Here is a 12760-nt window from a genome sequence, read left to right as displayed (position 1 = left end):
ACGGTGCGGGTTTATATACACCGGTGTCACTTGACGTGAAAGCATTGCTCCTCGCGCCGAGGCCTTGCCTGAGGTCCTGTGTTGGGCGTTGGCTCGAAACTGCCGGATTTAGTCACGCATGCTACAAAAACTTGCCGATTTCGGCTGAGAGAAGCGGTAATATGCTGTATCAGTGGTGTACTGTCTAACAACTTCTTATGATTGGCTACCAGTCTTTCAGCTTCTTATGGGTGGCAACCAAAACCTCAGGAAATCTGAGGAATCATATCGTTCCAATAGGCTGTACTTTAGAATTGTGCTTCATAAAGCACTTCTAATTTCAAATGGGATTCATTATCAAAACCATCTAAAAACGTAAAAACACACCGTAATCAAAATCATTTTATAAAGTGTACATGTTTATGCTACCGTCACATGTGTACAAGAGTGCACGGAAAGATGTAACTGTCAAAGAGAGCACAAATAAGGCACCATGAATGTAACGGTACCGTGAGCAGCTTTATGTAATGGTTCAAACGGTTCTGAGCACTATGGTACTTAACATCTGTGGTCATCAGTACCCACAACTTAGAACTACTTAAACCTAACTAAACTAAGGATACCACACACATCCATGCCCGAGGCAGGATTCAAACCTGCGACCGTAGCAGTCGCGCGGTTCCGGACTGAGCGCCTAGAACCGCTCGGCAGCTGTATGTAGGTGTGGTTTGTGGCTGTGCATCGTGATGTTTGTTTCCCGCTTGTTAATATTTATTACTACTTGTATGAATATCAAGAGCTCAGAAGGAACCCCATTTCTAAGCAAAGAAGGGAAACCAGAAAGTTGAAAGCAGTATATAGATGGTCTATACAAGGGTGCTTTACTTGAGGACAATATTATGGAAATGGAAGAGGATGTTGATGAAGATGAAATGGGAGATACGATACTGCGTGAAGAATTTGACAGAGCACTGATAGACAAAAGTCGAAACAAGACCCCAGGAGTAGACAACCGCCGGCCGGTGTGGCCGAGCGGTTCTAGGCGCTACATTCTGGAACCGCGCGACCGCTACGGTCGCAGGTTCGAATCCTGCCTCGGTCATGGATGTGTGTGATGTCCTTAGGTTAGTTAGGTTTAAGTCGTTCTAAGTTGCAGGGGATTGATGACCTCAGAAGTTAAGTCCCATAGTGCTCAGAGCCATTTGAACCAGTAAACAACATTCCATTAGAACTACTAACAGCCTTGGGAAAGCCAGTCCCGACCAAACTCAACCATCTGCTGAGCAAGATGTATGAGACAGGCGAAATACCCTCAGACTTCATGAAAAATATAATAATTCCAATCCCAAAGGAAGCAGGTGTGGACAGATGTGAAAATTACCGAACTATTTGTTTAATACGTCACGGCTGTATAATACTAACGCGAGTTCTTTACAGACGAATGGAAAAACTGGTAGAAGCCGACCTCGGGGAAGATCAGTTTGGATTCCGTAGAAATATTGGAACACGTGAGGCAATACTGACCTTACGCCTTATCCTAGAAGATAGATTAAGGGGTGTTGTGTGCTGTCCTTAGGTTAGTTAGGTTTAAGTAGTTCTAAGTTCTAGGTGACTGATGAGCATAGATGTTAAGTCCCATATTGCTCAGAGCCATTTGAGCCATTTTTGATACATTAAGGAAAGGCAAACCTACGTTTCTAGCATTTGTAGACTTAGAGAAAGCTTTTGACAATGTTGACTGGAATACTCTATTTCAAATTCTGAAGTTGGCAGGGGTAAAATACAGGGAGCGAAAGGCCATTTACAATTTGTACAGAAACCAGATGGCAGTTATAAGAGTCGAGGGACATGAAAGGGAAGCAGTGGTTTGGAAGGGAGTGAGACAGCGCTGTAGCCTATCCCCGATGTTATTAAATCTGTATATTGAGCAAGCAGTAAAGGAAACAAAAGAAAAATTCGGAGTAGGTATTAAAATCCATGGGGAAGAAATAAAAATTTTGATGTTCGCCGATGGCATTGAAATTCTGTCGGAGACAGCAAAGGACTTGGAAGAGCAGTTGAACGGAATGGACAGTGTCTTGAAAGGAGGATATAAGATGAACATCAACAAAAGCAAAACGAGGATAATGGAATGTAGTCGAATTAAGTCGGGTAATGCTTAGGGAATTAGATTAGGAAATGAAACACTTAACGTAGTAAGGGAGTTTTGCTATTTGGGGAGCAAATAACTGATGATGGTCGAAGTAGATAGGATATAAAATGTAGACTGGCAATGGCAATGAAAGCGTTTCTGAAGAATAGAAATTTGTTGACAGCGAGTATAGATTTAAGTGTTAGGAAGTCATTTCCGAAGATATTAGTCTGGAGTACTTCCATGTATGGAAATGAAACAGACAAAAAGAGAATTGAAGCTTTCGAAATATGGTGCTACAGAAGAATGCTGAAGATTAAATGGATAGATCACATAGCTAATGAGGAGGTATTGAATAGAATTGGGGAGAAGAGGAATATGTGGCACAACTTGACTAGAAGAAGGGATCGGTTGGTAGGACATGTTTTGAGGCATCAAGGGATCACAAATTTAGCATTGGAGGGCAGCGTGGAGGGTAAAATTCATAGAGGGAGACCAAGAGATAAATACACTAAGCAGATTCAGAAGGATGTAGGTTGCAGTAGGTACCGGGAGATGAAGAAGCTTGTACAGGGTATAGTAGCATGGATAGATGCATAAAATGAGTCTCAGGACTGAAGACCACAACAACAAGAACAAATGTTTATTGTGGTCTTTATTTGTGTGTTATTGCTCTAACAATCGCAATCATTATCACTCTGTGGGTTTTATGTTTTAAATCGTCACTTAGACGACTGTGGTATACACGGATGCTTACGAAACGATTTTTGTGTTACAAGGTTGGCGTGTCCTAATACTTACAGTTACTGTTATTTTGGAAAATACTGCTCCAATACGGTTGTGGGGGCTTTTGTAATTCGGCTGTTATACAATTCTGGAGTGCTAGTATGTTTTTAAATACACCTTGGAAAGAGCTACTATCGAAACTAGAATTTCTTTGTAACGCACAGTTTTAAAAAATACATGTCGGTGATGTGGTAAGCTTCTCCATATTATGTGTTTCTCAAACTATCTTGTGCGTGCCTAATCGCTTTTGGTATTCCAAGAAATTGCTGATTTTTCCTCCAAGTGTCTTTATATTTCAGTTTTCCTTGTAGTCTGCCACTTTTCCTTCTGTAACTGACACTGAGATGGACTGTATAGACAGAAGATGACCAAATTCTTAATCAGGCATTATGATGAGAGATGTGGTGGATTAAAGGCTTAAGGAGAAAGGGAAGAGTACTTCTGAAATGTAATTATTGATTTTAAGATTATCAATGTCAGCACAAACGTGGACCATCTAACGACATACATTCTCTCTCATATCTACCGTGTTCAGTTCACATCCAGCATCTTCCTGGAATTATAAAAAATTTCCCGATTATTCGGATACAGACAGGATCTAGTCAGCTTTCAACACCTGTTGCAGTCGGACGTCTTCCTACTGGAGATCGTGTGGCAACGGAGACATGAAAAAGGGGAGGCAGCAAATTCACTTATAGTTTCAGCTTTTTGTACGTTTAAGAGGGATTCTGAATCGATATGGTCATCCGCAGGTTAGTCGAAAAGATCGGTTCTTCTCAGCTTGGGGTGATCGGTATTTTTATCCTACGTAATTTGCGTGAAATATGTTTATTATATGCACGAGTGAGTGACTGCTTCTGTGGCACCACTGCTTATCCTGTTCCACGGATATGTCTTATGAAGTAACTTCGATATACTCAGGTGCGCGGCTGCGTACCGTCTTTGGTATACAACGTGCCATTTGTGGCACGCGGTGAGGATGTTCAATAGGAGCTAGCACATTTGGTATGTGTTCTGCAAATTAAACAGGAAAACATTTCCCAACAACAGGCAGTTCACTCAATATACCAGTTGTACTGATCGGTTAGAAGAGATATGTCCTCTCATACCAGCTCGTAACCGTTCCAAGGTTACACTCCACACGAAGAGCAGCCTCTAACCCATGTGGTGTCCGGAACTTCACTTACACGTCCAAAGTCTGGTTATAGATCCAGTCAGACAAGTACCTAAACATTCTGCGTGGTGTCTGTTTTTTCTATATCGTGTCTCCCTACCACTTTCGCGCAACGACGCTCTGAGCGTGTTTTTTAGGAAATTGTCTAGTTTGAACCTGGGACCTGTTGCTGGTAAGGAGGCGTCAGACCACACATGACATGTAGAATTCAGGAGAGTTCAGTGAGACTAGCGACGATATAACCAAATACTTAATGGTTTCAGCATCAGTTCCACTGCACTCCCTGTAAAGGAATCTTAATACTAACTAAATTTAGTGGAAGGGGTTCAAGGCTTTCCTGTTTTTAGGTAGCTGGTAAAATAACGTCGAAAAAGCAGTTACGTTTACCATTGGAAATTTTATTCTACTCACAAAACATCGTTTATTAATTGCACTATTGATAAAAGGAAATGTTTTAAGACAGGATGGTAAAAACCAACTGCGTTCAACAAAATTGTGAACGAATATTCCCTGAATGGGTTTCCAAGTTTTACAATGGATCGAAGGATGACCTATGCCATATCACATCTATAATATCTAGGTTTAAATTAAGTTTCTCAAAAGAGAAAACTATCAAAATGGTCCACAGTGACCCTGAATTATCTTTAATTATTTATCTAACTTGTCGTAAATTACAGTGGCTGATGTGGCTTCTCAATAACTATATAGCAGAAAAATCATCGCGTTTCAGATTTTTACTTCAAGTGGCAAATGTGAACACCATGAGGTTTAATTGACGATCGACACTAGTATTACGCAAAGAGGGGATGTAACAGATGAGACTTCTGCAGTTCTGAGTGAAGCTTTATGGGCTGTTATGCGGCATCGCGTGCGTTCATTACCTTGTCGGTGTTCGTCAGGGGGTAGCGGACAGCACAGCTCCGCTCACCTCGCCGTCTCCGAAGCAACTCCCCTAACTTCTCCTTATTACAATTTACCGAAGTTGGTTTAAAAAAAACTAACTGGCTGTGTTTTCATCTGACCAATCAGGGTCTCAATGTTAACCTTAAGCTCCGCCTACAAAAATTCTGTCTATCCAATGAGAAACGTTATACTTTTCGTGGTGGGCAATGTTTTTTAAAGTTTGCAACGTAACAGAGACGCGAAAAAGTCTCACGCTAAAACTTGCAGCTGGTGTGGTCCTCTTAGCGTTATCGTAAGATCTATACTGTTCTTCTGGAGGGCTCTATCTTTTAACATGGGCTGGGGGGTGGTCCTAATGTACCAGAGACGCGAAAAAGTCTCACGCTAAAACTTGCGGGTGGTGTAGCCCATTTTGTGTTATCGTAAGATCTATACTGTTGTTCTGGAGGGCTCTAGCTTTTAACACCGGCTGGGGGGTGGTCCTAACGTAATAGAGACGCGAAAAAGTCTCACGCTAAAACTTGCGGGTGGTGTAGCCCTTTCTACATCTACATCTACATTGATACTCCGCAAGCCACCCAACGGTGTGTGGTGGAGGGCACTTTACGTGCCACTGTCATTACCTCCCTTTCCTGTTCCAGTCGCGTATGGTTCGCGGGAAGAACGACTGTCTGAAAGCCTCCGTGCACGCTCTAATCTCTCTAATTTTACATTCGTGATCTCCTCGGGAGGTATAAGTAGGGGGAAGCAATATATTCGATACCTCATCCAGAAACGCACCCTCTCGAAACCTGGCGAGCAAGCTACACCGCGATGCAGAGCGCCTCTCTTGCAGAGTCTGCCACTTGAGTTTATTAAACATCTCCGTAACGCTATCACGGTTACCAAATAACCCTGTGACGAAACGCGCCGCTCTTATTTGGATCTTCTCTATCTCCTCCGTCAGACCGGTCTGGTACGGATCCCACACTGATGAGCAATACTCAAGTATAGGTCTAACGAGTGTTTTGTAAGCCACCTCCTTTGTTGATGGACTACATTTTCTAAGCACTCTCCCAATGAATCTCAACCTGGTACCCGCCTTACCAACAATTAATTTTATATGATCATTCCACTTCAAATCGTTCCGCACGCATACTCCCAGATATTTTACAGAAGTAACTGCTACCAGTGTTTGTTCCGCTATCATATAATCATACAATAAAGGATCCTTCTTTCTATGTATTCGCAATACATTACATTTGTCTATGTTAAGGGTCAGTTGCCACTCCCTGCACCAAGTGCCTATCCGCTGCAGATCTTCCTGCATTTGGCTACAATTTTCTAATGCTGCAACTTCTCTGTATACTACAGCATCATCCGCGAAAAGCCGCATGGAACTTCCGACACTATCTACTAAGTCATTTATATATGTTGTGAAAAGCAATGGTCCCATAACACTCCCCTGCGACACGCCAGAGGTTACTTTAACGTCTGTAGACGTCTCTCCATTGATAACAACATGCTGTGTTCTGTTTGCTAAAAACTCTTCAATCCAGCCACACAGCTGGTCTGATATTCCGTAGGCTCTTACTTTGTTTATCAGGCGACAGTGCGGAACTGTATCGAACGCCTTTCGGAAGTCAAGAAAAATAGCATCTACCTGGGAGCCTGTATCTAATATTTTCTGGGTCTCATGAACAAATAAGGCGAGTTGGGTCTCACACGATCGCTGTTTCCGGAATCCATGTTGATTCCTACATAGTAGATTCTTGGTTTCCAGAAATGACATGATACGCGAGCAAAAAACATGTTCTAAAATTCTACAAGAGATCGACGTAAGAGATATAGGTCTATAGTTTTGCGCATTTGCTCGACGACCCTTCTTGAAGACTGGGACTATCTGTGCTCATTTCCAATCATTTGGAACCCTCCGTTCCTCTAGAGACTTGCGGTACACGGCTGTTAGAAGGGGGGCAAGTTCTTTCGCGTACTCTGTGTAGAATCGAATTGGTATCCCGTCAGGTCCAGTGGACTTTCCTCTATTGAGTGATTCCAGTTGCTTTTCTATTCCTTGGACACTTATTTCGATGTCAGCCATTTTTTCGTTTGTGCGAGGATTTAGAGAAGGAACTGCAGTGCGGTCTTCCTCTGTGAAACAGCTTTGGAAAAAGGTGTTTAGTATTTCAGCTTTACGCGTGTCATCCTCTGTTTCAATGCCATCATCATCCCGTAGTGTCTGGATATGCTGTTTCGAGCCACTTACTGATTTAACGTAAGACCAGAACTTCCTAGGATTTTCTGTCAAGTCGGTACATAGAATTTCACTTTCGAATTCAATGAACGCATAGCCCTCCTTACGCTAACTTTGACATCGTTTAGCTTCTGTTTGTCTGAGAGGTTTTGGCTGCGTTTAAACTTGGAGTGGAGCTCTCTTTGCTTTCGCAGTAGTTTCCTAACTTTGTTGTTGTACCACGGTGGGTTTTTCCCGTGCCTCACAGTTTTACTCGGCACGTACCTGTCTAAAACGCATTTTACGATTGCCTTGAACTTTTTCCATAAACACTCAACATTGTCAGTGTCGGAACAGAAATTTTCGTTTTGATCTGTTAGGTAGTCTGAAATCTGCCATCTATTACTCTTGCTAAACAGATAAACCTTCCTCCCTTTTTTTATATTCCTATTAACTTCCATATTCAGGGATGCTGCAACGGCCTTATGATCACTGATTCCCTGTTCTGTACATACAGAGTCGAAAAGTTCGGGTCTGTTTGCTATCAGTAGGTCCAAGATGTTATCTCCACGAGTCGGTTCTCTGTTTAATTGCTCGAGGTAATTTTCGGATAGTGCACTCAGTATAATGTCACTCGATGCTCTGTCCCTACCACCCGTCCTAAACATCTGAGTGTCCCAGTCTATATCTGGTAAATTGAAATCTCCACCTAAGACTATAACATGCTGAGAAAATTTATGTGAAATGTATTCCAAATTTTCTCTCAGTTGTTCTGCCACTAATGCTGCTGAGTCGGGAGGTCGGTAAAAGGAGCCAATTATTAACCTAGTTCGGTTGTTTAGTGTAACGTCCACCCATAATAATTCATAGGAACTATCCACTTATACTTCACTACAGGATAAACTACTACTAACAGCGACGAACACTCCACCACCGGTTGCATGCAATCTATCCTTTCTAAACACCGTCTGTACCTTTGTAAAAATTTCGGCAGAATTTATCTCTGGCTTAGGCCAGCTTTCTGTACCTATAACGATTTCAGCTTCGGTGCTTTCTATCAGCGCTTGAAGTTCCGGTACTTTACCAACGCAGCTTCGACAGTTGACAATTACAATACCGATTGTGTTATTGTAAGATCTATACCGTTCTTCTGGAGGGCTCTATCTCTTAACATGGGCTGGGGGGTGGTCCTAACGTGACAGAGACTCGAAAAAGTCTCACGCTAAAAACTTGCGGGTGGTGTCGTCCTAGCGGTTAGCTGGCGACGTGGGTGTCCGTCCGTCCCTTATCGTAGGGCCTTCCAGCTTAACACGGTTCTGCTATCGGCTTCTGTTCTCGCTTCTCCCCTCGGAACTGCGTCTGTCCCACGGTGGGAAGGTATGACATGCATTTAGGCATTCTTGTGTTAGTCTGTGGTATTCCATTTCCTCACTCGTTACTCGTATTACTTTGGTTAATTTAATGTCACGATTTATTCGGAGCTATGTGACATATTACTGGATTTGCTTATCATGTCAGGGTTTTCATGGAATGTGTTGGATTTGCCTGACACCTTACAAGTACTTAGGTCCCACAGAAATGGACGAACTCAATAGTTGAAGACAGTGTCCTATTCACCCTAACTGACTGATGGCTGACCCCCTCCCCCCCCCTCCCTCACCCAACCGCCCAACTATAACACTTGGCCTCGAACACCAGCCTCCCTTGGCCCAGGCAACCGCCCGCCCCCCCAATAGCTCGTCGGCCTCGCCACGTTTTCCCCAGATGCCAGCCAGCAGCCTTCAGTAGAACAGACACAGGCAGAAATCTTTTGAATTAACGTCCAGAGCACGCTGTACAGCGATAACCGAGTGTCCAAACGAGACACCACGGCACACGCTACCTTCCACAAGTGTGCATATCGAACAGGTAGAAGGGTGTTGCTTAGCTGCTCGTACAGTGAATTTCAACTATTTTTGCCCTTCGAATAGTTTCCAGTCTTGGGAACAAAAGTGTCGTGTCCTAACATATTTTGCATTTTTCCTCTGAATAGTGCCTTATTCTACAAATTTCTGGCTTAGCTCATGACTTATAACCGAACTATTAATTGCAAGAAAGCGAACAGTAAGAATAATATGTGTTCACCTGTAGTCATCTTGTAGACACCTTTTGGAAGAAGCATTTAACTGCATCTTTATATTCTGTATATGATATGTGTCATAAATGATGAACTACGATTTGAGAAGAATATTGGTGTCCATACCTACAACACTAGCAGTAATAATTACCTATAATTAGAGCTGTAAATGCCTCTGAAGAGAGTTCAATGTGCATCAACAAAGGTTTTTCATAATTCGCCCTATAACATAAAATGTGTGTTGAGAAGCGAAGCAAGTTTTAAATATAACGTAAAACAATTTCATCTGGACACCCTATACTGTTACACAGACGAATGTTTATTTAAAAACCGATAGACTGGAAACAAACAAGCTTTTTGGTTTAGTTACTTGAGTAGAACTGAAAAATATGTGTAATAACATTGAAACTAATCTTGTATACACATCCTGGTCACTCGAAACGATTTCGATATAAAAAAATCGTTCAAATAATCCATGGTATACGGTAATAACCTACCTACTGTAGCTTCCGAAATGAATTTCTGATACCTAAGCATCCTCATCAGATGGTTTGGAACGCCCGTTGGACACCAGGAGGATGTGGACTCAGCTGTCTGACAATGCAAATACGTTCATATACACTCCTGGAAATTGAAATAAGAACACCGTGAATTCATTGTCCCAGGAAGGGGAAACTTTATTGACACATTCCTGGGGTCAGATACATCACATGATCACATTGACAGAACCACAGGCACATAGACACAGGCAACAGAGCATGCACAATGTCGGCACTAGTACAGTGTATATCCACCTTTCGCAGCAATGCAGGCTGCTATTCTCCCATGGAGACGATCGTAGAGATGCTGGATGTAGTCCTGTGGAACGGCTTGCCATGCCATTTCCACCTGGCGCCTCAGTTGGACCAGCGTTCGTGCTGGACGTGCAGACCGCGTGAGACGACGCTTCATCCAGTCCCAAACATGCTCAATGGGGGACAGATCCGGAGATCTTGCTGGCCAAGGTAGTTGACTTACACCTTCTAGAGCACGTTGGGTGGCACGGGATACATGCGGACGTGCATTGTCCTGTTGGAACAGCAAGTTCCCTTGCCGGTCTAGGAATGGTAGAACGATGGGTTCGATGACGGTTTGGATGTACCGTGCACTATTCATTGTCCCCTCGACGATCACCAGTGGTGTACGGCCAGTGTAGGAGATCGCTCCCCACACCATGATGCCGGGTGTTGGCCCTGTGTGCCTCGGTCGTATGCAGTCCTGATTGTGGCGCTCACCTGCACGGCGCCAAACACGCATACGACCATCATTGGCACCAAGGCAGAAGCGACTCTCATCGCTGAAGACGACACGTCTCCATTCGTCCCTCCATTCACGCCTGTCGCGACACCACTGGAGGCGGGCTGCACGATGTTGGGGCGTGAGCGGAAGACGGCCTAACGGTGTGCGGGACCGTAGCCCAGCTTCATGGAGACGGTTGCGAATGGTCCTCGCCAATACCCCAGGAGCAACAGTGTCCCTAATTTGCTGGGAAGTGGCGGTGCGGTCCCCTACGGCACTGCGTAGGATCCTACGGTCTTGGCGTGCATCCGTGCGTCGCTGCGGTCCGGTCCCAGGTCGACGGGCACGTGCACCTTCCGCCGACCACTGGCGACAACATCGATGTACTGTGGAGACCTCACGCCCCACGTGTTGAGCAATTCGGCGGTACGTCCACCCGGCCTCCCGCATGCCCACTATACGCCCTCGCTCAAAGTCCGTCAACTGCACATACGGTTCACGTCCACGCCGTCGCGGTATGCTACCAGTGTTAAAGACTGCGATGGAGCTCCGTATGCCACGGCAAACTGGCTGACACTGACGGCGGCGGTGCACAAATGCTGCGCAGCTAGCGCCATTCGACGGCCAACACCGCGGTTCCTGGTGTGTCCGCTGTGCCGTGCGTGTGATCAATGCTTGTACAGCCCTCTCGCAGTGTCCGGAGCAAGTATGGTGGGTCTGACACACCGGTGTCAATGTGTTCTTTTTTCCATTTCCAGGAGTGTACATTATGTGATCAAACGTGTTCGGACACCTGGCAAAACGTTACTTACAAGTTCGCGGCGCCCTCCATCAGGAATGCTGGAATTTAATATGGTGTTGGCCCACACTTACCCTCGATGACAGCTTCCACTATCTCAGGCATACGTTCAGTCAGGTGCTGGAAGGTTTCTTGGGGAATGGCAGCCCATTCTTCACGGAGTGCTGCAGTGAGGAGGGGTAATGATGTCGGTCGGTGAGGCCTGGCACGAAGTCGGCGTTCCAAAACATCCAAATGGTGTTCTACAGGATGCAGGCAGGACTCCGTGCAGGCCAGCACATTATAGGGATGTTATTGTCGTGTAACTGCTCCACCACAGACCGTGCATTATCAACAGGTGCTCGATGGTGTTGAAAGATGCAATCGCCGTCTCCGATTTGCTCTTCAACAGTGGAAAGCAAGAAGGTGCTTGTTGTTGTTGTGGTCTTCAATCCAAAGACTGGTTTGATGCAGCTCTCCATGCTCCTCTATCCAGTGCAAGTGTCTTCATCTCCCAGTATGTACTGCAGCCTACATCCTTCTGAATCTGCTTAGTGTATGCATCTATTGGTCTACGATTTTAATACGTCAATTTAGGCCTGTACTGCGATAGTGCCACGCAAAACAACAAGGGGTGCAAGCCCCCGCCACGAAAAACACGACCACATCATAACGCCACCGTCTCCGAATCTTACTGTTGGCACTACACACGCAGGCAGATGACGTTCACCGGGCATTCGCCATACCCACACTTTGCCATCGCATCGCCACATTGTGTACCATGATTCGTCACTCCACACAACGTTTTTCCACTGTCACTGTTCAATCGTCCAATGTTTACGCTCCTTACACCAAGCGAGGAACCGTTTGGCATTTATCGGCGTGATGTGTGGCTTATGAGCAGCCACACGACCATGAAATCCAAGTTTTCTCACCTCCCGCCTGTCATAGTTCTTGCGGTGGATCCTGATACAGTTCGGAATTCCTCTGTGATGATCTGGATAGATGTCTGCCTATTACGATCCTCTTCAACTGTCGGTGATCTCTGTCAGACAACAGACGAGGTCGGCCTCTACGCTTTTGTGCTGTACGTGTTCCTTCACGTTCCCACTTCACTATCACAACAGAAACAGTGGACCTATGTATGTTTAGGAGTGTGGAAATCTCGCTTACAGACGTCTGACACACGTGACACCCAATCACCTGACCTCGTTCGAAGTCTGTGAGTTCCACAGAGCGCCCCATTCTACTCTCTAATGACTACTGAGGTCACTGATATGGATTACCTGGCAGTAGGTGGCAGCACAATGCACCTAATATGAGAAACGTTTATTTTTGGGGGTGTCAGGATACTTTTGTTCACATAGTGTAAAACATTTGTTTTATCTTGTAGCAGTTCATTT

This window comes from Schistocerca piceifrons, chromosome 3, assembly GCF_021461385.2.
Source record: "Schistocerca piceifrons isolate TAMUIC-IGC-003096 chromosome 3, iqSchPice1.1, whole genome shotgun sequence".
Taxonomy (NCBI): domain Eukaryota; kingdom Metazoa; phylum Arthropoda; class Insecta; order Orthoptera; family Acrididae; genus Schistocerca; species Schistocerca piceifrons.
The sequence above is the reverse complement of the archived record's forward strand: the minus strand, read 5'-3'. Positions refer to the sequence as shown.